This window comes from Oncorhynchus keta, chromosome 1 (genome assembly GCF_023373465.1).
Source record: "Oncorhynchus keta strain PuntledgeMale-10-30-2019 chromosome 1, Oket_V2, whole genome shotgun sequence".
Classification (NCBI taxonomy): domain Eukaryota; kingdom Metazoa; phylum Chordata; class Actinopteri; order Salmoniformes; family Salmonidae; genus Oncorhynchus; species Oncorhynchus keta.
Window position 1 is genome coordinate 85,105,772 of NC_068421.1, and position 22,623 is coordinate 85,128,394.

Here is a 22,623-nt window from a genome sequence, read left to right on the forward strand (position 1 = left end):
CCTTCCCTTTAACCTTTTATCAGGTCCATCTGCCTCTCCTTCCCCCTTCCCTTTAGCCTTTTATCAGGTCCATCTCTCTCCCTTCCCCTTTAACCTTTTATCAGGTCCATCTCTCTCCCTTCCCCTTTAGCCTTTTATCAGGTCCATCTCTCTCCCTTCCCCTTAACCTTTTATCAGGTCCATCTCTCTCTCCCTTCCCCTTTAGCCTTTTTCCCCTTTATCAGGTCCATCTCTCTCTCCTTCCCCCTTTAGCCTTTTATCAGGTCCATCTCTCTCCCTTCCCATTTAGCCTTTTATCAGGTCCATCTCTCTCCCTTCCCCTTTAGCCTTTTATCAGGTCCATCTCTCTCTCCCTTCCCCTTTAACCTTTTATCAGGTCCATCTGCCTCTCCATCTTCCCCTTTAGCCTTTTATCAGGTCCATCTCTCTCTCCCTTCCCCTTTAACCTTTTATCAGGTCCATCTCTCTCTCCCTTCCCATTTAGCCTTTTATCAGGTCCATCTCTCTCCCTTCCCTTCCCCCATTTAACCTTTTATCAGGTCCATCTCTCTCTCCCTTCCCCTTTAGCCTTTTGTCAGGTCCATCTCTCTCCCTTCCCCTTTAGCCTTTTGTCAGGTCCATCTATCTCTCCTTCCCCTTTAACCTTTTATCAGGTCCATCTGCCTCTCCTTCCCCTTTAACCTTTTATCAGGTCCATCTCTCTCTCCTTCCCCTTTAGCCTTTTGTCAGGTCCATCTCTCTTCCCTTAGTTTAGCCTTTATCAGGTCCCTTCCCCTTTAGCCTTTTATCAGGTCCATCTATCTCTCCCTTCCCCTTTAACCTTTTATCAGGTCCATCTCTCTCTCCCTTCCCCTTTAGCCTTTTATCAGGTCCATCTATCTCTCCCTTCCCCTTTAGCCTTTTATCAGGTCCATCTATCTCTCCCTTCCCCTTTAACCTTTTATCAGGTCCATCTCTCTCTCCCTTCCCCTTTAACCTTTTATCAGGTCCATCTCTCTCTCCCTTCCCCTTTAGCCTTTTATCAGGTCCATCTCTCTCTCCCTTCCCCTTTAGCCTTTTATCAGGTCCATCTCTCTCTCCCTTCCCCCTTAGCCTTTTATCAGGTCCATCTCTCTCTCCCTTCCCCCTTAGCCTTTTATCAGGTCCATCTCTCTCTCCCTTCCCATCAGCACCCTGGAGCTGTATAAGGAGTTCCAGGAGGAGGCGTTCAGCATTGCCCTGCACCCCTCTGGCCTGTTTGTCCTGGTGGGATTCTCTGACAAGCTGAAGCTCATGAACCTGCTCATAGACGACGTCAGGACCTTCAAGGAGTTCAATGTTTGATGCTGTAGAGAGGTCAGAATTAAGACTTCTCAATGCCAACAGTAGCTCATTGTAGATAGCTGATCATCACTGGCACTCAGACATTCATTTCTAGCTATTCCTGCTCTCACAGTGTACTGTATGCTTTGCCTTTCAGTGTGCCTTCAGTCACGGAGGAAACCTGTTTGCTGCAGTGAATGGAAATGTCATTCATATCTACTCCAGCACCACCTTCGAGAACGTCCTCAACCTCAAGGGACACAATGGGAAGGTGAGGGGCGCTGATGGTTTTACTGCATGATTTATCATCCGAGTCAGGCTATTCATATTGACTGCCAACACTTCCAGTAAGCCTCGCCTCAGGCCAACAGTTCTAGGCCATGTGAGCTGGCCAGGAAAACCTTTGGCCATAGTTATAGCTTTTTCCTTGTTCATTCTGTTGTTAATTTACCTCGAAAATCTCGAAAAACTCAAGGTGGCAGAGATAACAGAGGTGACTGCGGGGGTTGTATGTTCGAGTCCTATGTTATGTGTCTCCATCTTCAGGTGCACTCCATAGTCTGGAGTGGTGACGACAGCAGGCTGGTTTCGTGCGGGATGGAGGGGGCTGTGTACGAGTGGAACACCCTGACCGGCAAGCGGGAGTCAGAAGGCGTCCTCAAGTCCTGCAGCTACACCGGTGTCACCGTCTCCCCCGACGCCAAGACTATCTTCGCCGTGGGGATCGACTGTACCCTGAAAGAGATCCAGGACTGTCAAGTGAGACCTGAAAACAGTAGCATATGAAATGTTTCTTCCTTTTAGAAAGATGTTTCTGGCCAATGTTCTTCTGTTTCTGCTTGGTCTTTTTGGTCAATTGCTGATGTACAAAAAGAAGAAAAATATTAACATTTGTTTGAAATGTTACATGCTCTGACAACTGTGTATTAGTTTTGAAATATAGTCAGTTAAATCTTGGTATAAACTTCTATGAGGACTTTCTTCCTGATAACGATAATATAGGTTTAATAATTGAGGGGAGCAGTTAGATCTTATTAGCCAGCTTTCCTTATTCTCACTATGCATACGTTTTCCTTGAAAGTGGTGCTGATGGTTTTGAGGGAATATTTTATTTAAAAAAATCTTCATTTCATATTTTTTTGCTGGAGTCAGTTTCCAGCTGTGTTATATGAAGTTCTGAAAGGGAAAGTACACTGAACAAAAATAAGAATGGAACAATTTCAAAGATTTTACTGAGTTGCAGGTCATGTAAGGAAATCAGTCAATTACAATAAATTCATTAGGCCCTAATCTATGGATTTCACATGACTGGGAATACAGATACTGCATCTGTTGGTGATAGATACCTTTAAAAATAAGGTAGGTGCGTGGATCAGAAAACCAGTCAGCGCTGCATGAGGCAAATGGTCGTCACATCTCCTTCGCATAGAGTTGATCAGGCTGTTGATTGATCAGGCTGTTGATAGTGATATGTAGAATGTTGTCCCACTTCTCCTCAATGGCTGTGCGAAGTTGCTGGATATTGACGGGAACTGGAACGCGCTGTCGTACACGTCGATCAAGAGCATCCCAAACATGTTCAATGGGTGACATGTCTAGTGAGTATGCAGGCCATGGAAGAACTGGGACATTTTCGGCTTCCAGGAATTGTGTGCAGATTCTTGCAACATGAGGCCGTGCATTATCATGCACGGGTGATGGTGGCGGATGAATGGCACGACAATGGGCCTCAGGATCTCGTCACGATATCTCTGTGCATTCAAATTGCCATAGATAAAATGCAATTGTGTCCGTTGTCTGTAGCTTATGCCTACCCATACCATAACCCCACCACCACCATGGGGCTCTCTGTTCACAATGTTAACATCAGCAAACCGCTCGCCCATCTGCCCGGTATAGTTGAAAACTGGATTAATCCGTGAAGAGCACACTTTTCCAGCGTGCCAGTGGCCATAGTAGGTGAGCATTTGCTCACTGAAGTCTGTTACAATGTCAAATTGTAGTCAGGTCAAGACCCTGGTGAGGAGGACGTCATGAGGAGCATGCAGATAAGCTTCCCTGAGAAGGTTTCTGACAGTTTGTGCAGAAATTCTTCGGTTGTGCAAACCCACAGTTTCATCAGCTGTCTAGGTGGCTGATCTCAGACGATCCCGCCAGACGTGGAGGTCCTGGGCTGGCGTGGTTACACGTGGTCTATGGTTGTGAGGCCGGTTGGACGTACTGCCAAATTTTGTAACACCATGTTGGAGGAGGCTTAGGGTAGATAAATGAACATTCAATTATCTGGCAACAGCTCTGGTGGACATTACTGCAGTCAATTGAATGCTCCTTCAAAACTTGAGACGTCTGTGGCATTGTGTTGTGTGACAAAACTGCACATTTTAGAGTGGCCTTTTATTGTCCCCAGCAGAAGGTGCACCACTGTAATGATCATGCTGTTTCATCAGCTTCTTAATATGCCACACCTGTTAGGTGGATGTATTATCTTGGCAAAGGAGAAATGCTCACTAACAGGGATGTAAACAAATTTGTGAACAAAATTTGAGAGAAATAAGCTTTTTGTACATCTGGAACATTTCTGGGATGTTTTATTTCAGCTCATGAAACATGGGACCAACACTTTACGTGTTAAATTTATATATTTGTTCAGTGTAAATAGAGTTTCCCATCTCTGTCATAATGACCAGAGCAGAGAAGAGAGCCCATTAAATTCACACTCTGCTGTTAGTTCTCCTCATCCTGAGTGACGGTCATCTCTCTGACAGTCTGTGAAACCAGTCAGGAGAGATGATAAAGGCCCCTTGAGTTATTGTCAGATGCTGGAGCTTTGAAAGAAACTCTAACAATCACACATTTAAACAAAACTTTCACTGACACACAGATGTAGGATCTTCATTTGACGAGTATCGTCTCAGCAAAATAATCCCGCAGCAACAGGATTTGAACGTTTAGTCCATAATGTTGCTTGGTCGGTGGTTAGGCTGGTCAACATGAGGCTACATGAAAAGTGGAATACTGTTAATATGTTAGTTTTAGTGTGTTAGTGTGTTAGTTTGGATTTTCAGTACATTTATGTAAATCACAAAGGCTATCTGCATTTTCTGGAAAAATCACTGGACAATTCTCAGTAAGAAAAGAGTGATCAAATTAAGATCTTTAATATCCACTTCAATAAATGAGTCCCTGGATGAGGCTGGCACATTAGCTTTAATGTTATGCATGAATGACAACAACACTTTACCTCTGCTGTAATTGTTTCTTGCCATCCCTTGATAGTAGCCTTTATATTCACATCAATTCGCTCTCTTTGTCAGATCATGCGTGAGGTGCCTGCTGAAGACGTGGCATACACCACCGTCACCATGTCCCGGTCCGGACGCACGCTCTTCACCGGGACCTTAATCTGGACCATCAGGGCCATCAAGTACCCCCTGTCTATCCAGAAGGACTGGATCGAGTATCAGGCCCACTCTTCACCTGTCACCAAAGTACGACAATGCAATGCCTCCACAAAACAGGAACATACTATGCATTGCAACGCAATACAACGCAGCAAAGTTTGATCCATTGCAGTGTAATGGACCACACACAAATCAGTGCAAAGGCCATTGATTTGAGTGGATGTATCCTGAACAGAGGTGCGTAAACTGTGTCCTTTCTGTGTTCAGATGGTGATCACATTTGATGACCAGTATCTGCTGACGGTGTCTGAGGACTGCTGCCTGCTCATCTGGAAGATCATAGACAAGGACGGCCGCGGCCTGAAGAGAGACAAGGACATCACCTACGCTGAGGAGATCCTCATCACCAAGTCAGACCTGGAGGAGAAGGTACAGAGATGTAGGATCTTCATTTGAGCCAGTTTGTTATAGCAGGAAAATAATTAACAGAAAATGTGAGTTATTAAGTGGATATAATAAATGTACATTTTTGTAGGGGTTGATACATTTTTCATAGGGGAAAATCAAGTCTGAAATTTCAAAGTGGAAATTACTAAATTCAGAACCGTTTTAAACGTCAAATAAAAAATGTCCTTCGTTGCAGTTAAGTTTTCCCTCAAATGAAGATCTGATAGAGGAATTCTAAATTCCTATGTATTTTGTAGCCAAAACCAAATTCGCACTCGTTTCTAGTTCATTAATGAGGTGTAAGTTCATTAATTATACATGAAGTAGATCGAGACCAGTCTTAAAAGCCAGGTAAACAGCGTTTAATTCCAGAGAGTACTAAACGCATACACATATTTCCACAGGTTATAAACTGAAAATGACATCATCAGTTTCCCACACTCTCTCCGATTCTCACAAGAGCCCATTGTTTTTAGGTCTGGAACTCCTCTTCTACTCCCCTCATAAAACTACATTCCAAACTGTCTAAAAGATATACTTTTCTCCACTAATGGAACACAACCCAAACATTCTTATCTGTCTGAAAAGCTATAGCATCTCTCCCCCTTAATTAAACCCGCAAGGTACAGACAATTCATTAGTTTTCCTTACATTTTCAGTAACACCTTAACCAAGAGCCCATACATTTCATATCATAATATAATAGTATCAGAATAAATGGTTTTAATCAGAAATGTATACATAATTAATCATTTCAACTATAATTTCCTCTAACAAGATCCTACATCTGTAGGACACCCATGGGAACTGTTGTAGCGTTACACTGACTTGATACATGGGGTGGGGGTGGTTGCCTTATTGTAGGTTGCACAGGAGGTTGGTGGCACCTTAATTGGGGAGAACAGGCTCATGTTAATGACTGGAGTGGAATCAATGGAACGGTATCAAATACATTAAACACATGGTTTCCATGGTTTCCAGGTGTTTGCTTCCATTCCATTTGCACCGTTTCCGGCCATTATTATGAGCCTTTCTCCCCTCAGTAGCCTCCTGTGGTAGGTTTGCAAGGGCCATGCAGTTGCTCATCCTGAAACCTGATTATTCACATTCTCCCTGTCCTTTCCTCTTTCCTCTCCTTTATGCCTCCCTTTCTCTCTTCTCCCACTCTCTTCACTTAAGATACTCTCCTCTTCTTCTCTCTCTCTCTACCATCTCTCTTTCTCTCCCTCCCCATCCCTCCTTTCCTCCATAACAGAACCAGGTTATGCTGGAGCTGATGATGCGTGTGCAGGAGTTGAAGATGGAGAATGAGTACCAGCTCCGTCTGAAGGAATGAAGTATAACAAGGACATCAAAGAGATGTCGGCTAAGTTTGTCGAGCAGAAGAGCTCAAGACCAGGAGACAGGTCAGACGAGGCTTCAAACATAATCAGTTACCCACCTTAATTAAGTTAACTAAAGAAAGTACAAGTGCATATGATATAATTACCTGGGTGAATCAGAGCAATGAAGATACATTTAGATGGTAAATAGGCTCTGAGATAAACAGATTAAAACAGTAAATTATAAAAATTATTAATCTGATGAAATACTTATGTTTACCTTGTCCCAAATAACTCAGAGGACTCTATTGTTGGCTGGCGTTAAGGGCGGTGCTAGTGTCAAATGCACATTGTCATTTTCCAGCCCTAACGCCAGGTTCGGGAATATTCCTGTTTTATATCAGCTCACTTGCTCTCTGATGGGAGGGTTATAAATATTTGCGTGTCCTTAAAAACATGATCCAAAGTGTTCATTTCAGGCAGCGTTGGTAGGGATACTTAAGACCAACCAAAAGCTTGTTTCAGTGGTAACATAGTTGGTTATGGCATGAATATTGACAGCGGAAACGCAGCCTATCCAGCCGTGATGCACACTGCCCATACTACGCATGGAACAACAGCAGCCTAACATGCAGGGATCGTCTGAGACCAGCCACCCGGACAACTGATGAAACTGTGGGTTTGCACAACAGTCGAATTTCTGCACAAACTGTCAGAAACCGTCTCAGGGAAGCTCATCTGCGTGCTCGTCGTCCTCACCGAAGTCTTGACCTGACTGCAGTTCCGGCTCGTAACCAACTTCAATGGGCAAATGCTTGCCTTCGATGGCCTCTGGAACGCTGGAAAGTGTTCTCTTCAACTGTACCGGGCAGATGGCAGACAGCATGTATGTCGTCTTGTGGGCGAGTGGTTTGCTGATATCAATGTTGTAAACAGAGTGCCCCATAGTGGCGGTGGGGGTTATGGTATTGGAAGGCATTAACTACGGACAACGAACACAATTGCATTTTATCACCTCATGTTTCAGCAAGATAAAGCCCAACCCCATGTTGCCAAGATCTGTACACAATTCCTGGAAGCTGAACATGTCCCAGTTCATCCATGGCCTGCATAATCACCAGACATGTCACCCGTTGAACATGTTTGGGATGCTCTGGATCGACGTATGAAACGGCGTGTTCCAGTTCCCGCCAATATCCAGCAACTTCGCACCTTCCATTGGAGAGTAGTGGGACAACATTCAACAACCTGATCAATCAACAGCCTGATCAACTCTATGCGAAGGACAAATGGTGGTCACACCAGATACGGACTGGTGTTCTGATCCACACTAGTGTAAAGGAGTGCATGACTGGCTGCAGAGAAGTCAGGCGCAGGAGAGCAGAAATGGGGAGCAAACGGAGCCCTGTATTGAGGCGAACAAAACACGGCACTCAGAAAACTAAACATACACGGGTTACAATAACCCGGCGCAAACCAGCCTGGAGTACACATACATTTACATATAACAATTCCACACACGGACATGGGGGGTTATATGCAAGACGAGTAATGAGGGAATGCAAACCATGTGTGCGGGAAAACAAGACAAAACAAATGGAAAATGAAAGGTGGATCGACGATGGCTGGTGACGTCGACCGCCGAACGCCGGCCGAACAAGGAGAGGAACCGACCTCGGCGGAAGTCTTTCCTTTACGGTATCTGTGACCAACAGATGCATATCTGTATTCCCAGTCATGTGATTAGGGTCTAATGAATTTATTTCAATTGACTGATTTCCTTATATGACCCGTAACTCAGTAAAATCTTTGAAATTGTTGCATGTTACGTTTTATATTTTTGTTCAGTATGTACGCTGTAATACTTTTAACACGTTTTAACTTTTTGTTTAGCTCTCATAATGGTATGCACTGACTTACTTTGCCTTGTAAGAGCCGGCCTTGATAAGAGCCACTGCTAGATCGATACATGGAAATGAAAATTGAAAGTGGCACTGGCTGGGCTGTCTTAAGGTGAACACCTCAATGAGGATCATATGTAGATACATCCCTCTCGCTTCACCTATCTTCATCTCTCCTGTCAGATCTTGAAGACGGAACGAGGCAAGATGGAGTCAGCCAATCAGGAAGCCATGCTCGAGGTGATGGAGAAAGAATCCAAAGAGCTGCAGGATCTGGGTGAGTTCTGTTTTATTCTGTTCAATTCTATTTTGATCGATTATATTCTGTTCTATTCTATCTATTCCATTCTATTCTGTTTATTCTATTCTCACTTCTTGTCCATATATCGGAAAAGTTGCCTCTAAGTTTAGAGCTATGAGACTTGAATGACTCCCATTTCAGTGTGTACATTGACAGCAGCACCTGATATTATTGAGATCCAGAGTCCTCCTCATATCCTCTCTAACTCTTGCTGCCCCCCCCCCCCCCAGCCCCAGAGTCAGCCAACAGTCAGAAACTGATGCTGGAGTATGAGAAGTACCAGGAGCTGCAGCTCAAGTCTCAGCAGATGCAGCAGGACTACGAGGAACAGCTGCAGCGGATGGAAGAGAGCAAGGCATTGTCATTGGTCATTATGACAGAGATGGGGAAACTCTATTTACACTGAACATAAATATAAACGTAACATTTAAAGTGTTGGTCCCATGCATGAAGGGAGACACTGGCATCATGAAGAAGAAGGTGGAGACATCATCTTCTCACCCCCACACCTCCCTCCACCATCACAAGCTCTCAAAAGTTTCCTTGATTCCTTTTGTCCTCTCCCTGCCTTCTTCTCAGAACATAAGAGGGATACGAGGAGAAGATCAGAGGTTTCTCTCCTCAGATCTTCTCCAATGCTCTCCTCATTTTCCTCAGACATTTTGATATGGAAGTGTGAAGAGGATGGAGAGAAGAGGACGGGAGGGAGAGGACAGGGGAGAGGACGGGAGGGAGAGGACGGGGGAGAGAGGACGGGGGAGAGAGGACGGGGGAGAGAGGATGGGGGGAGAGGGACGGGGGGAGAGGACGGGAGAGAGGACGGGGAGAGGACGGGGGGGAGGACGGGGGGAGAGGGACGGGGGAGAGGGACGGGGGGAGAGGACTGGAGGGAGAGGACGGGGGGAGAGAGGACGGGGGAGAGAGGACGGGAGGGAGAGGACGGGGGGGAGAGGGATGGGGGGAGTGGGACCGGGGGAGAGGAGAGGACTGGTAGGAGAGGACAGAGGAGAGGATGGGAGAGAGAGAGGACGGGGGAGAGGATGGGAGGGAGAGGACGGGGGAGAGAGGACGGGAGGGAGAGGACGGGGGGAGAGGGACGGGGGGGAGTGGGACAGGGGGAGAGGAGAGGACTGGTAGGAGAGGATGCAAGATTCCCCGCTAGTCTCCCTCCAACTCCCATCCTTCACACACTCCCTCCCCAACCCTCTCCCACCTAGACCCTACCTGCCCTCTCATCACAGTCGTACATCATAATTACAGCCAATCAGACGCAGCATACGGCCTGCTGATGGCGAGCAGGGCCTGTCCATGTGTCCATAGTTAGGCTCTAATGTGCTCCCTCCGCTTGCTCACTCAATATCACAGGGAGAATGTTAAGTCAGATCCTGTGTGTAGATTCTGCAGTCCTATGGCCCCATTCTGTCTGTCTGCTGTCTGTTCTTGCCTTTCTCCCTAGATAAGGTTAGGCTGTTTTTACTATCCAATATGATACTGCATGTGGAGGCTTTATTGTTGGTTATGGGAAGCTATAAAGAATATGACCATTGTGTAAGTCCCAATGAGTTATGACAACGGTGACTGATGACATTTTCCTCCCCTCCCTGCCACGTCTACCCCCTGTCCTCCTCTCCCTGCCACGTCTACCCCCTGTCCTCCCCTCCCTCCCTCACACACACACCCATGCACACACACTGCAGTTCAGCAGCCTGCAGAAGAATATAGACGACAGGAGCATGGAGAAAGAGAAGATGAAGACAGAGCAACAGAAGCTACTGGCACATCAGAAGTGTCTGGAGAGAGACATCCTGGCCCTGAAGAAAGAGATCCAGGAGAGGGATGACACCATCCAGGATAAGGTGAGAGGGCTGCTGCTGGGCTGAGGGGGTACAGACAGGTGCCATGGCATGGAGAGGGTTAGGTTTGCCTCCAAGGTATGCATAAACATGGACGGTTCCTTGACTGGATGCCATTGAAACTGTTGAAACACGAAGGAAGGAAAAGAGTCAGTTTTATTGATGGACCTCTACTGTTTATGATTGTAGTTGACTTTGTTCAAATGTTCTTCTCTCATAATTGAACACAATCAACTTATGCGCTATTATATATTGTCCATAAAAGTTGTTCTCCCCCATACATCTATTATCCTGAGTCTCAGTCCCAGTCCCAGTCCCAGTCCCAGTCCCAGTCACAGTCCCAGTCACAGTCACAGTCCCATGCATCACACCAGACAAGGTGACTTTGAGACTGTGAGACTCCTCCCCTTCTCACAGCACTGAACCAGAGTGTGAAGGTCCAATAATGAATAATCCCACTGCATCAGCATTTGGTGGAGCAGGCCACTGTTTCAGGCACCGACTCAGACACTTGCTCTGCGAACACAAACTCACGTACGCATACCACCCTGCATCCCACTGCTGACTTGCCTCTGAAGCTAATCAGGGTTGGTCCTGGATGAGAGACCAGATGCTGCTGGAAGTGGTGTTGGAGGGCCAGTAGGAGGCACTCTTTCCTCTGGTCTAAACTTGTTTTTTTTATCTTACTAGCCCTGGTCAGTGATTGGGGACATTGCCCTGTTGCAAGGTGCCGTCTTTCGGGTGGCACGTTAAACGCATGTCCTGACTCTCTGTGGTCACTAAAGATCCCATGGCAAAAAAAGTCCACTCTTTAGAGTAGGGGTGTTAACCCCGGTGTCCTGGTAAAAATGTCCAATCTGGCCTCAAACCATCATGGCCACTTAATCATCCAGCTTCAAATTGTCTCATTCCTCCCCCCTCCGTTTCCCTGTAAATATTCCCCAGGTCGTTGCTGTAAATGAGAATGTGTTCTCAGTCAATTTACCAGGTAAAATAAGGGTAAAATATATTTTTTTAAATAAACTATCCCCCTCTCTTTTTTCGCATAAGGTTAAATGTTGACATGTTGTGTCCCTGCGTAAACAAAGCATGAACAAAGAATGGGGCTGTTAGCATAATTGATTTGCGATGTTATATCCCTCCAAAGAGCATGTCCATATTTTAACATCAGTGTTCTGAGGGAGGAGACAACCATTTTCATCCTCTTCTAGCTCTGTCTCTTGAGTGCGGTCCAAACACTTAAAAGACACACCCTCATCCACTTATGCCCTTTGGGGAATCCCTGTCGCCATCTTGGAGGGCGGTCCAAATGATTAGCCAAGCAAGGGAAGTTTGCGACGTAAGCCCCTCAGCCCTCGTGTTTGTCGGCTTTGCGAGTGTACAATTATGTTCACTCCTAGGCCTGAAACTCCCCATAATTCAATTCGCGACGATTGTACATCCACTAAGAAAAGTCAGCGAAAACTTAAAACAACATTAATGGAGAAGTCAACGTAAGTAAACCCCAATGAAAATACGTTAGACATTGTGCTACTAATGCACACGATGGCACAAACACGTCTTATAAAAAGTAAATATGTTTTTGTTTGGTTATCTTTTGGAAATTGTAGAAATAAAACATTTTCCTTCTTCAGAAGCTAGGCAGGCTAATGTTAGTTAGATAATGAATTTGCTAGCTATCATACAGTAGGCGTATATGAATAATTATATATTTAATATAAGTAGACATGCACTCATAATTGACTAACGCATATAAAGCAACCACAAGCTACCGGTGGCTGAAAACAATCATCGCGGGATGAACGATTGATGAATTTCCGGGGAAGGTGGTCCATTTAAAAATCATTCCGTCCTTCCTCCCTCGCCCTGCAAGTGTAAACTCGTCAGACATCATGATACGCCATCAGAAGTGTCCACTTAATTTGAGGGCTGAGGGGATCGGATGTGTCTTTTAAATGTGTGCACACACTGTATATAGACTTTTTCTATTGAGTTATTGACTACGTTTGTTTATTCCATGTGTAACACTGTGTTGTTGTTTGTGTCGCACTGCTTTACTTTATCTTGGCCAGGACGCAGTTGTAAATGAGAACTTGTTCTCAACTGGCCTACCTGGTTAAACAAAGGTGAAATAAATACAATGAAATAAAGTGTTTGGGCCACAGCCTTAGTGTGCAGAGGGATCCGGATCGTGGAAACTCAGCGCTACAGCGTTATTGAAATTTAAAGGGAATGTTCCGACGTCAGCAGAGACTGCTTCATGGTAAAAGCTGCAGATGTCGTCTCAATAGGAAATGACCTTTACATTTCTACCCTGCTCTCTGTAACGCTTCAGCGACACAGACTGAATAGAGACAATAATTGATAACTGTCTTTAATGTGTAAATGTCACAGATGCTGTCTATGAAAAGATTACCCCCTCCTACACTCACACACACCACCTGCCCTCAAGATGAAACGCTTTCAAATAGCTAATTGGACAGAGAGTAAATTATAACAAAATGGCCCTGCATTAAAAGAGGAGGCCCCAGTTCAGTTCAAACACAGATCCATCCTCCTATCCTTTCTCTTCATGAATAAAGATTCACACTCAGCAGAGTAGCCGTGGCAACTGTTTCGTCACTAACGATGATACATTTGAACATTAAAGATGCCTCCCAGAAGTTAAGCTTGAACATTAGATTTGGTTCACTAACTAGCTTGTATTGTTGAACAATGGAAGTGACATTTTATATTCAAGTTCATGGGATATTAATGTTGGAAGAGGATTATGAATGTAATTGAACTGGACAAATAACTCAAGTCAAAGACTATAAAGAGAATGGGTTGATTTCTTGGCTTAACAAATTTCATTGCTAACAAACCTGTTACATGGCAACATTGCATCATGTTATATTCTATGAGTTATTATGTAACAGTATAACTTTAGACTATCCCCTCGCCCATACCCGGGCGCGAACCAGGGACTCTCTGCACACATCAACAACAACCTCTCTCATCATCACCCAGTGCCTGGGCTTACCTCCGCTGTACCCGCACCCCACCATACCCCTGTCTGAGCATTATGCCCTGAATATATTCTACCATGCCCAGAAACCTGCTCCTCTTATTCTCTGTCCCCAACACTCTAGGCGACCAGTTTTGATAGCCTTTAGCCGCACCCTCATACTACTCCTTCTCTGTTCCGCGGGTGATGTGGAGGTAAACCCAGGCCCTGCATGTCCCCAGGCACCCTCATTTGTCGACTTCTGTGATCGGAAAAGCCTTGGTTTCATGCATGTCAACATCAGAAGCCTCCTCCCTAAGTTTGTTTTACTCACTGCTTTAGCACACTCTGCTAACCTTGATGTCCTTGCTGTGTCTGAATCCTGGCTCAGGAAGGCCACCAAAAATTCTGAGATTTCCATACCCAACTATAACATCTTCCGTCAAGATAGAATTGCCAAAGGGGGAGGAGTTAGCCTGCAAAGTAATGTCACCATTTGTGAATTGATCGCCCCCCCCATCTAGCTTCAGAGTTTATTCTGTTAGGTGACCTAAACTGGGATATGCTTAACACCCCGGCAGTCCTACAATCTAAGCTGGATGCCCTCAATCTCACACAAATCATCAAGGAACCCACCAGGTACATCCCTAACTCTGTAAACAAGGGCACCCTCATAGACGTCATCCTGACCAACTGGCCCTCCAAATACACCTCCGCTGTCTTCAACCAGGATCTCAGCGATCACTGCCTCATTGCCTGTATCCGCTACGGAGCCGCAGTCAAACGACCACCCCTCATCACTATCAAACGCTCCCGAAAACACTTCTGTGAGCAGGCCTTTCTAATCGACCTGGCCCGGGTATCCTGGAAGGACATTGACCTCATCCGGTCAGTTGAGGATGCCTGGTCATTCTTTAAAAGTAACGTCCTCACCATTTTAGATAAGCATGCTCCGTTCAAAAAATGCAGAACTAAGAACAGATACAGCCCTTGGTTCACTCCAGACCTGACTGCCCTCGACCAGCACAAAAACATCCTGTGGCGGACTGCAATAGCATCGAATAGTCCCCGCGATATGCAACTGTTCAGGGAAGTCAGGAACCAATACACGCAGTCAGTCAGGAAAGCTAAGGCCAGCTTCTTCAGGCAGAAGTTTGCATCCTGTAGCTCCAACTCCAAAACGTTCTGGGACACTGTGAAGTCCATGGAGAACAAGAGCACCTCCTCCCAGCTGCCACTGCACTGAGGCTAGGTAACATGGTCACCACCGATAAATCCATGATTATCGAAAACTTCAACAGGCATTTCTCAACGGCTGGCCATGCCTTCCGCCTGGCTACTCCAACGTCGGCCAACAGCTCCCCCCCCCCCCGCAGCTACTCGCCCAAGCCTCTCCAGGTTCTCCTTTACCCAAATCCAGATAGCAGATGTTCTGAAAGAGCTGCAAAACCTGGACCGGTACAAATCAGCTGGGCTTGACAATCTGGACCCTCTATTTCTGAAACTATCCGCCGCCATTGTCGCAACCCCTATTACCAGCCTGTTCAACCTCTCTTTCATATCGTCTGAGATCCCCAAGGATTGGAAAGCTGCCGCAGTCATCCCCCTCTTCAAAGGGGGAGACACCCTGGACCCAAACTGTTACAGACCTATATCCATCCATCCTGCCCTGCCTATCTAACCATCTCGAATCCCACCGTACCTTCTCCGCTGTGCAATCTGGTTTCCGAGCCGGTCACGGGTGCACCTCAGCCACGCTCAAGGTACTAAACGATATCATAACCGCCATCGATAAAAGACAGTACTGTGCAGCCGTCTTCATCGACCTTGCCAAGGCTTTCGACTCTGTCAATCACCATATTCTTATCGGCAGACTCAGAAGCCTCGGTTTTTCGGATGACTGCCTTGCCTGGTTCACCAATTACTTTGCAGACAGAGTTCCGTGTGTCAAATCGGAGGGCATGCTGTCCGGTCCTCTGGCAGTCTCTATGGGGGTGCCACAGGGTTCAATTCTCGGGCAGACTCTTTTCTCTGTATATATCAATGATGTTGCTCTTGCTGCGGGTGATTCCCTGATCCACCTCTACGCAGACGACAGCATTCTATATACTTCCGTCCCGTCCTTGGACACTGTGTTATCTAACCTCCAAACGAGCTTCAATGCCATACAAGACTCCTTCCGTGGCCTCCAACTGCTCTTAAACGCTAGTAAAACCAAATGCATGCTTTTCAACCGTTCGCTGCCTGCACCCGCACGCCTGACCAGCATCACCACCCTGGATGGTTCTGACCTTGAATATGTGGACATCTATAAGTACCTAGGTGTCTGGCTAGACTGTAAACTCTCCTTCCAGACTCATATCAAACATCTCCAATCGAAAATCAAATCAAGAATCTTCTTTCTATTCCGCAACAAAGCCTCCTTCACTCACGCCGCCAAACTTACCCTAGTAAAACTGACTATCCTACCGATCCTCGACTTCGGCGATGTCATCTACAAAATTGCTTCCAACAGTCTACTCAGCAAACTGGATGCAGTTTATCACAGTGCCATCCGTTTTGTCACTAAAGCACCTTATACCACCCACCACTGCGACTTGTATGCTCTAGTCGGCTGGCCCTCGCTACATATGCTAGGTAAAGCTCCGCCTTATCTCAGTTCACGATGGCAACACCCATCCATAGCACGCGCTCCAGCAGGTGTATCTCACTGATCATCCCTAAAGCCAACACCTCATTTGGCCGCCTTTCGTTCCAGTACTCTGCTGCCTGTGACTGGAACGAATTGCAAAAATCGCTGAAGTTGGAGACTTTTATCTCCCTCACCAACTTCAAACATCTGCTATCTGAGCAGCTAACCGATCGCTGCAGCTGTACATAGTCTATCGGCAAATAGCCCACCCATTTTTACCTACCTCATCCCCATACTGTTTTTATTTATTTACTTTTCTGCTCTTTTGCACACCAATATCTCTACCTGTACATGACCATCTGATCATTTATCACTCCAGTCTTAATCTGCAAAATTGTAATTATTCGCCTACCTCCTCATGCCTTTTGCACACAATGTATATAGACTCCCCTTTTTTTCTACTGTGTTATTGACTTGTTAATTGTTTACTCCATGTGTAACTCTGTGTTGTCTGTTCACACTGCTATGCTTTATCTTGGCCAGGTCGCAGTTCCAAATGAGAACTTGTTCTCAACTAGCCTACCTGGTTAAATAAAGGTGAAATAAAAAATAAAATAAAAACAGTCACCCTCGAAGCATCGTTACTCATCGCTCCACAAAACCCACGGCCCTTTCAGAGCAACCACTACTTCAAGGTCTCAGAGCAAGTGACGTCACCGATTGAAACGCTATTTAGCGCGCACCACCACTAACTAAGCTAGCTGTTTCACATCTGTTACAATTACATGGCAGTTAAATGATTGTCTAGTCAGTTAGTGTGAAGTGGGGCAAAGCTTCCTGCCATCCAGGACCTCTACACCAGGCGGTGTCAGAGGAAGGCCCTAAAAAGTGTCAGACTCCAGCCACCCCAGTCATAGACTGTTTTCTCTGCTACCGCATGGCAAGCGGTACCGGAGCACCAAGTCTAGGTCCAAGAGGCTTCTAAACAAGTCTAGGTCCAAGAGGCTTCTAAACGGCCATAAGACTACTGAACACCTAATCAGATGGCTACCCAGACTAATTGGATTCCCCCCTCTTTTACACCGCTGCTACTCTCTGTTGTTATCATCTCTGCATAGTCACTTTAATAACTCTACTTACATGTACATATTACCTCAACTAACCGGTGCCCCCGCACATTGACTCTGTACCTGTACCCTGTATATAGTCTCACTATTGTTATTTTACTGCTGTTCTTTAATTACTTGGTACTTTTATTTCTTATTCTTATCCATATTTTTTTTCATCTGCATTGTTGGTTAGGGGCTCTAAGTAAGCATTTCACTGTAAGACCCACTCCAATTTGCTTACCGCCCAAATAGGTCCACAGACGATGCAATCTCAACCACACTGCACACTGCCCTAACCCACCTGGACAAGAGGAATACCTATGTGAGAATGCTGTTCATCGACTAGAGCTCGGCATTCAACACCATAGTACCCTCCAAGCTCGTCATCAAGCTCGAGACCCTGGGTCTCGACCCCGCCCTGTGCAACTGGGTACTGGACTTCCTGACGGGCCGCCCCCAGGTGGTGAGGGTAGGCAACAACATCTCCTCCCGCTGATCCTCAACACGGGGGCCCCACAGGGTGCGTTCTGAGCCCTCTCCTGTACTCCCTGTTCACCCACGACTGCGTGGTCATGCACGCCTCCAACTCAATCATCAAGTTTGCGGATGACACAACAGTGGTAGGCTTGATTACCAACAACGACGAGACGGCCTACAGGGAGGAGGTGAGGGCCCTCGGAGTGTGGTGTCAGGAAAATAACCTCACACTCAACGTCAACAAAACTAAGGAGATGATTGTGGACTTCAGGAAACAGCAGAGGGAACACCCCCTATCCACATCGATGGAACAGTAGTGGAGAGGGTAGCAAGTTTTAAGTTCCTCGGCATACACATCACAGACAAACTGAATTGGTCCACTCACACTGACAGCGTCGTGAAGAAGCGCAGCAGCGCCTCTTCAACTTCAGGAGGCTGAAGAAATTCGGCTTGTCACCAAAAGCACTCACAAACTTCTACAGATGCACAATCGAGAGCATCCTGGCGGGCTGTATCACCGCCTGGTACGGCAACTGCTCCGCCCTCAACCGTAAGGCTCTCCAGAGGGTAGTGAGGTCTGCACAACGCATCACCGGGGCAAACTACCTGCCCTCCAGGACACCTACACCACCCGATGTTACAGGAAGGCCATAAAGATCATCAAGGACATCAACCACCCGAACCACTGCCTGTTCACCCCGCTATCATCCAGAAGGCGAGGTCAGTACAGGTGCATCAAAGCTGGGACCGAGAGACTGAAAAACAGCTTCTATCTCAAGGCCATCAGACTGTTAAACAGCCACCACTAACATTGAGTGGCTGCTGCCAACACACTGTCATTGACACTGACCCAACTCCAGCCACTTTAATAATGGGAATTGATGGGAAATGATGTAAATATATCACTAGCCACTTTAAACAATGCTACCTTATATAATGTTACTTACCCTACATTATTCATCTCATATGCATACGTATATACTGTACTCTACATCATCGACTGCATCCTTATGTAATACATGTATCACTAGCCACTTTAACTATGCCACTTTGTATACTTTGTCTACATACTCATCTCATATGTATGTATATACTGTACTCGATACCATCTACTGTATGCTGCTCTGTACCATCACTCATTCATATATCCTTATGTACATATTCTTTATCCCCTTACACTGTGTATAAGACAGTAGTTTTGGAATTGTTAGTTAGATTACTTGTTGGTTATCACTGCATTGTCGGAACTAGAAGCACAAGCATTTCGCTACACTCGCATTAACATCTGCTAACCATGTGTATGTGACAAATACAATTTGATTTGATTTGTTGTATTTGGAGTATGTGACTAATCAAATTTGATTGGATTTTTTGATCTGAGGCCTGTATGTCTTGTCTTGCCAACTCCTATGGTTGTTGCGTGACAAAGACCACATATGGATTGGCAAGACCGCACAACATATCTGTGATCAGCAGGCTAGGGTCTTGTCCCTGATCCTTTGTAAGAGAAACACATCCATGATCTGATCTGAGGCCTGTTTGTCTTGTCTTGTCCCTTATCCCTGTGTAGGAGAAATGCATATATGACCTGAAAAAGAAGAACCAGGAGCTGGCGAAATTTAAGTTTGTTCTGGACTACAAGATCAAAGAACTGGAGAAACAGATTGAGCTCAGAGAGAACGACATCAAGGAGATGAAAGAGCAGACCCATGAGGTATAACTTCCTCCTCCTGTATCAGTTCTTTAACTGGTTAACTGTCATTGTTGAATTCGTTAACCATTGCTGAAATGTCTCTTGAGTAGGTACAGTTGAAGTCGGAAGTTTACATACACTTAGGTTGGAGTCATTAACTTAGGTTGGAGTCATGTTTTTCAACCACTCCACAAATTTCTTGTTAACAAACTATAGTTTTGGCAAGTCGGATAGGACATCTACTTTGTGCATGACACAAGTAATTTTTCCAACAATTGTTTACAGACAGATTATTTCACTTATAATTCACTGTATCACAATTCCAGTGGGTCAGAAGTTTACATACACTAAGTTGACTGTGCCTTTAAACAGCTTGGAAAATTCCAGAAATGATGCCATGGCTTTAGAAGCTTCTGATAGGCTAATTGACATTATTTGGGTCAGTTGGAGGTGTACCTGTGGATGTGTTGTCAAGCCCTGACCTTAGAGATCCTTATTCTCTATGTTTGGTTAGGTCAGGGTGTGACTAGGGTGGGACATTCTATGTCTTCTGTTTCTTTGTTTTTGGCTGAGTGTGGTTCCCAATCAGAGGCAGCTGTCTATCGTTGTCTCTGATTGGGGATCATACTTAGTCAGCCCTTTTTCCAACATTAGGTTGTGGGATCTTGTTTTCTGTTTAGTGTCTTAGCCTGACAGAACTGTGTGCTTTCGCTTTTTTGTTTGAGTGTTTTTTGAATAAAATAATAACCAACACTTTCCACGCTGTGCTTTGGTCTACTCTTCCTACCACCAACGAGAGCCGTGACATGTATTTCACGGCCTACCTTCAAACTCAGTTCCTCTATGCTTGACATTATGGGAAAATCAAAAGAAATCAGCCAAGACCTCAGAAAAAGAATTGTAGACCTCCACAAGTCTGGTTCATCCTTGGGTGCAATTTCCAAATGTCTGAAGGTACTGCGTTCATCTGTACAAACAATAGTACACAAGTATAAACACCATGGGACCACGTAGCCGTCATACCGCTCAGGAAGGAGACACTTTCTGTCTCCTAGAGATGAACGCACTTTGGTGCGAAAAGTGCAAATCAATCTCGGAACAACAGCAAAGGACCTTGTGAAGATGCTGGAGGAAACGGGTTCAAAAGTATCACATTGTATGATTTTTTAAAGTTATTAATTTGCATTTTATTGCATGACATAAGTATTTGATCACCTACCAACCAGTAAGAATTCCAGCTCTCACAGACCTGTTAGTTTTTCTTAAGAAGCCCTCCTGTTCTCCACTCATTACCCATATTAACTGCACCTGTTTGAACTCATTAGCTGTATAAAAGATACCTGTCCACACACTCAATCAAACAGACTCTAACCTTTCCACAATGGCCAAGACCAGAGAGCTGTGTAAGGACATCGGGGATAAAATTGGAGACCTGCACACAGCTGGGATGGGCTACAGGACAATAGGCAAGCAGCTTGATGAGAAGCCAACAACTGTTGGCGGAATTATTTGAAAATGGAAGAAGTTCGAGATGACGGTCAATCACCCTCGGTCTGGGGCTCCATGCAAGATCTCACCTCGTGGGGCATCAATGATCATGAGGAAGGTGAGAGATCAGCCCAGAACTACATGGCAGCACCTAGTCAATGACCTGAAGAGAGCTGGGACCACAGTCTCAAAGAAAACCATTAGTAACACACTACGCTGTCATGGATTAAAATCCTGCAGCGCACGCAAGGTCCCCCTGCTCAAGCCAGCGCATGTCCAGGCCCGTCCGAAGTTTGCCAATGACCATCTGGATGATCCAGTGGAGGAATGGGAGAAGGTAATGTGGTCTGATGAGACAAAAATAGAGCTTTTTGTTCTAAACTCCACCTGCCGTGTTTGGAGGAAGAAGAAGGATGAGTACAACCCCAAGAACACCATCCCAACCGTGAAGCATGGAGGTGGAAACATCATTCTTTGGGGATGCTTTTCTGCAAAGGGGACAGGACAACTGCACCATATTGAGGGGAGGATGGATGGGGCCATGTATCGCGAGATCTTGGCCAACAACCTCCTTCCCTCAGTAAGAGCATTGAAGATGGGTCGTGGCTGGGTCTTCCAGCATGACAACGACCCGAAACACACAGCCAGGGCAACTAAGGAGTGGCTCCGTAAGAAGCATCTCAAGGTCCTGGAGTGGCCTAGCCAGTCTCCAGACCTGAACCCAATAGAAAATCTTTGTAGGGGGCTGAAAGTCCGTATTGCCCAGCAACAACCCTGAAACCTGAAGGATCTGGAGAGGGTTTGTATGGAGGAGTGGGCCAAAATCCCTGCTGCAGTGTGTGCAAACCTGGTCAAGAACTACAGGAAACATATGATCTCTGTAATTGCAAACCAAGGTTTCTGTACCAGATATTAAGTTCTGCTTTTCTGATGTATCAAATACTTATGTCATGCAATAACATGCAAATTAATTACTTAAAAATCATATGTGATTTTCTGGATTTTTGTTTTAGATTCCGTCTCTCACAGTTGTAGTGTACCTATGATAAAAAAATTACACACCTCTACATGCATTTTAAGTAGGAAAACCTGCAAAATCGTCAGTGTATCAAATACTTGTTCTCCCCACTGTATATCCACAGTAAAACGAGTCCTATATCGACATAACCTGAAAGGCCGCTCAGCAAGGAGGAAGCAACTGCTCCAAAACCTCCATAAAAAAAGCCAGACTACGGTTTGCAACTGCACATGGGGACAAAGATCGTACTTTTTGGAGAAATGTCCTCTGGTCTGATGAAACAAAAATAGAACTATGTGGCCATAATGACCATCGTTATGTTTGGAGGAAAAATGGGGAGGCTTTTCCTACTTTAGTTCTTAGTTTTTTCATCATTGATACTTATTTAAACCGCCTGCCAACTTTTAGCCCTCTCTTCATGTAGATGGAAATGATGACTGTGTCCATATAGATAAGAGTGGATCAGGGTTTAGATGAGTGCTATAGATCAGCTGTATGTGGGAGTATATAGAGATCAATGCTATGGGCTTCCTGTACTCTGTAGATTGAGCAGGAGCTGGATACCTTCCACAAGAAGAATGCTCAACAGGAACTGGACATCGCTGAGCTGAAGCTCAAACTCACCACCACCGACAAGGAGATGCACAAGGGACTGCAGAAGGTATGTAGTGTGTGGGGGAGAGGGATACCATT

The 22,623-nt window shown here is 45.5% G+C and overlaps 1 pseudogene; it reads left to right on the forward strand.

The window, feature by feature from the left end:
* Nucleotides 1-22,623, forward strand: part of LOC118385909 (cilia- and flagella-associated protein 57-like) — a 44,474-nt pseudogene that overhangs the window by 7,579 nt on the left and 14,272 nt on the right.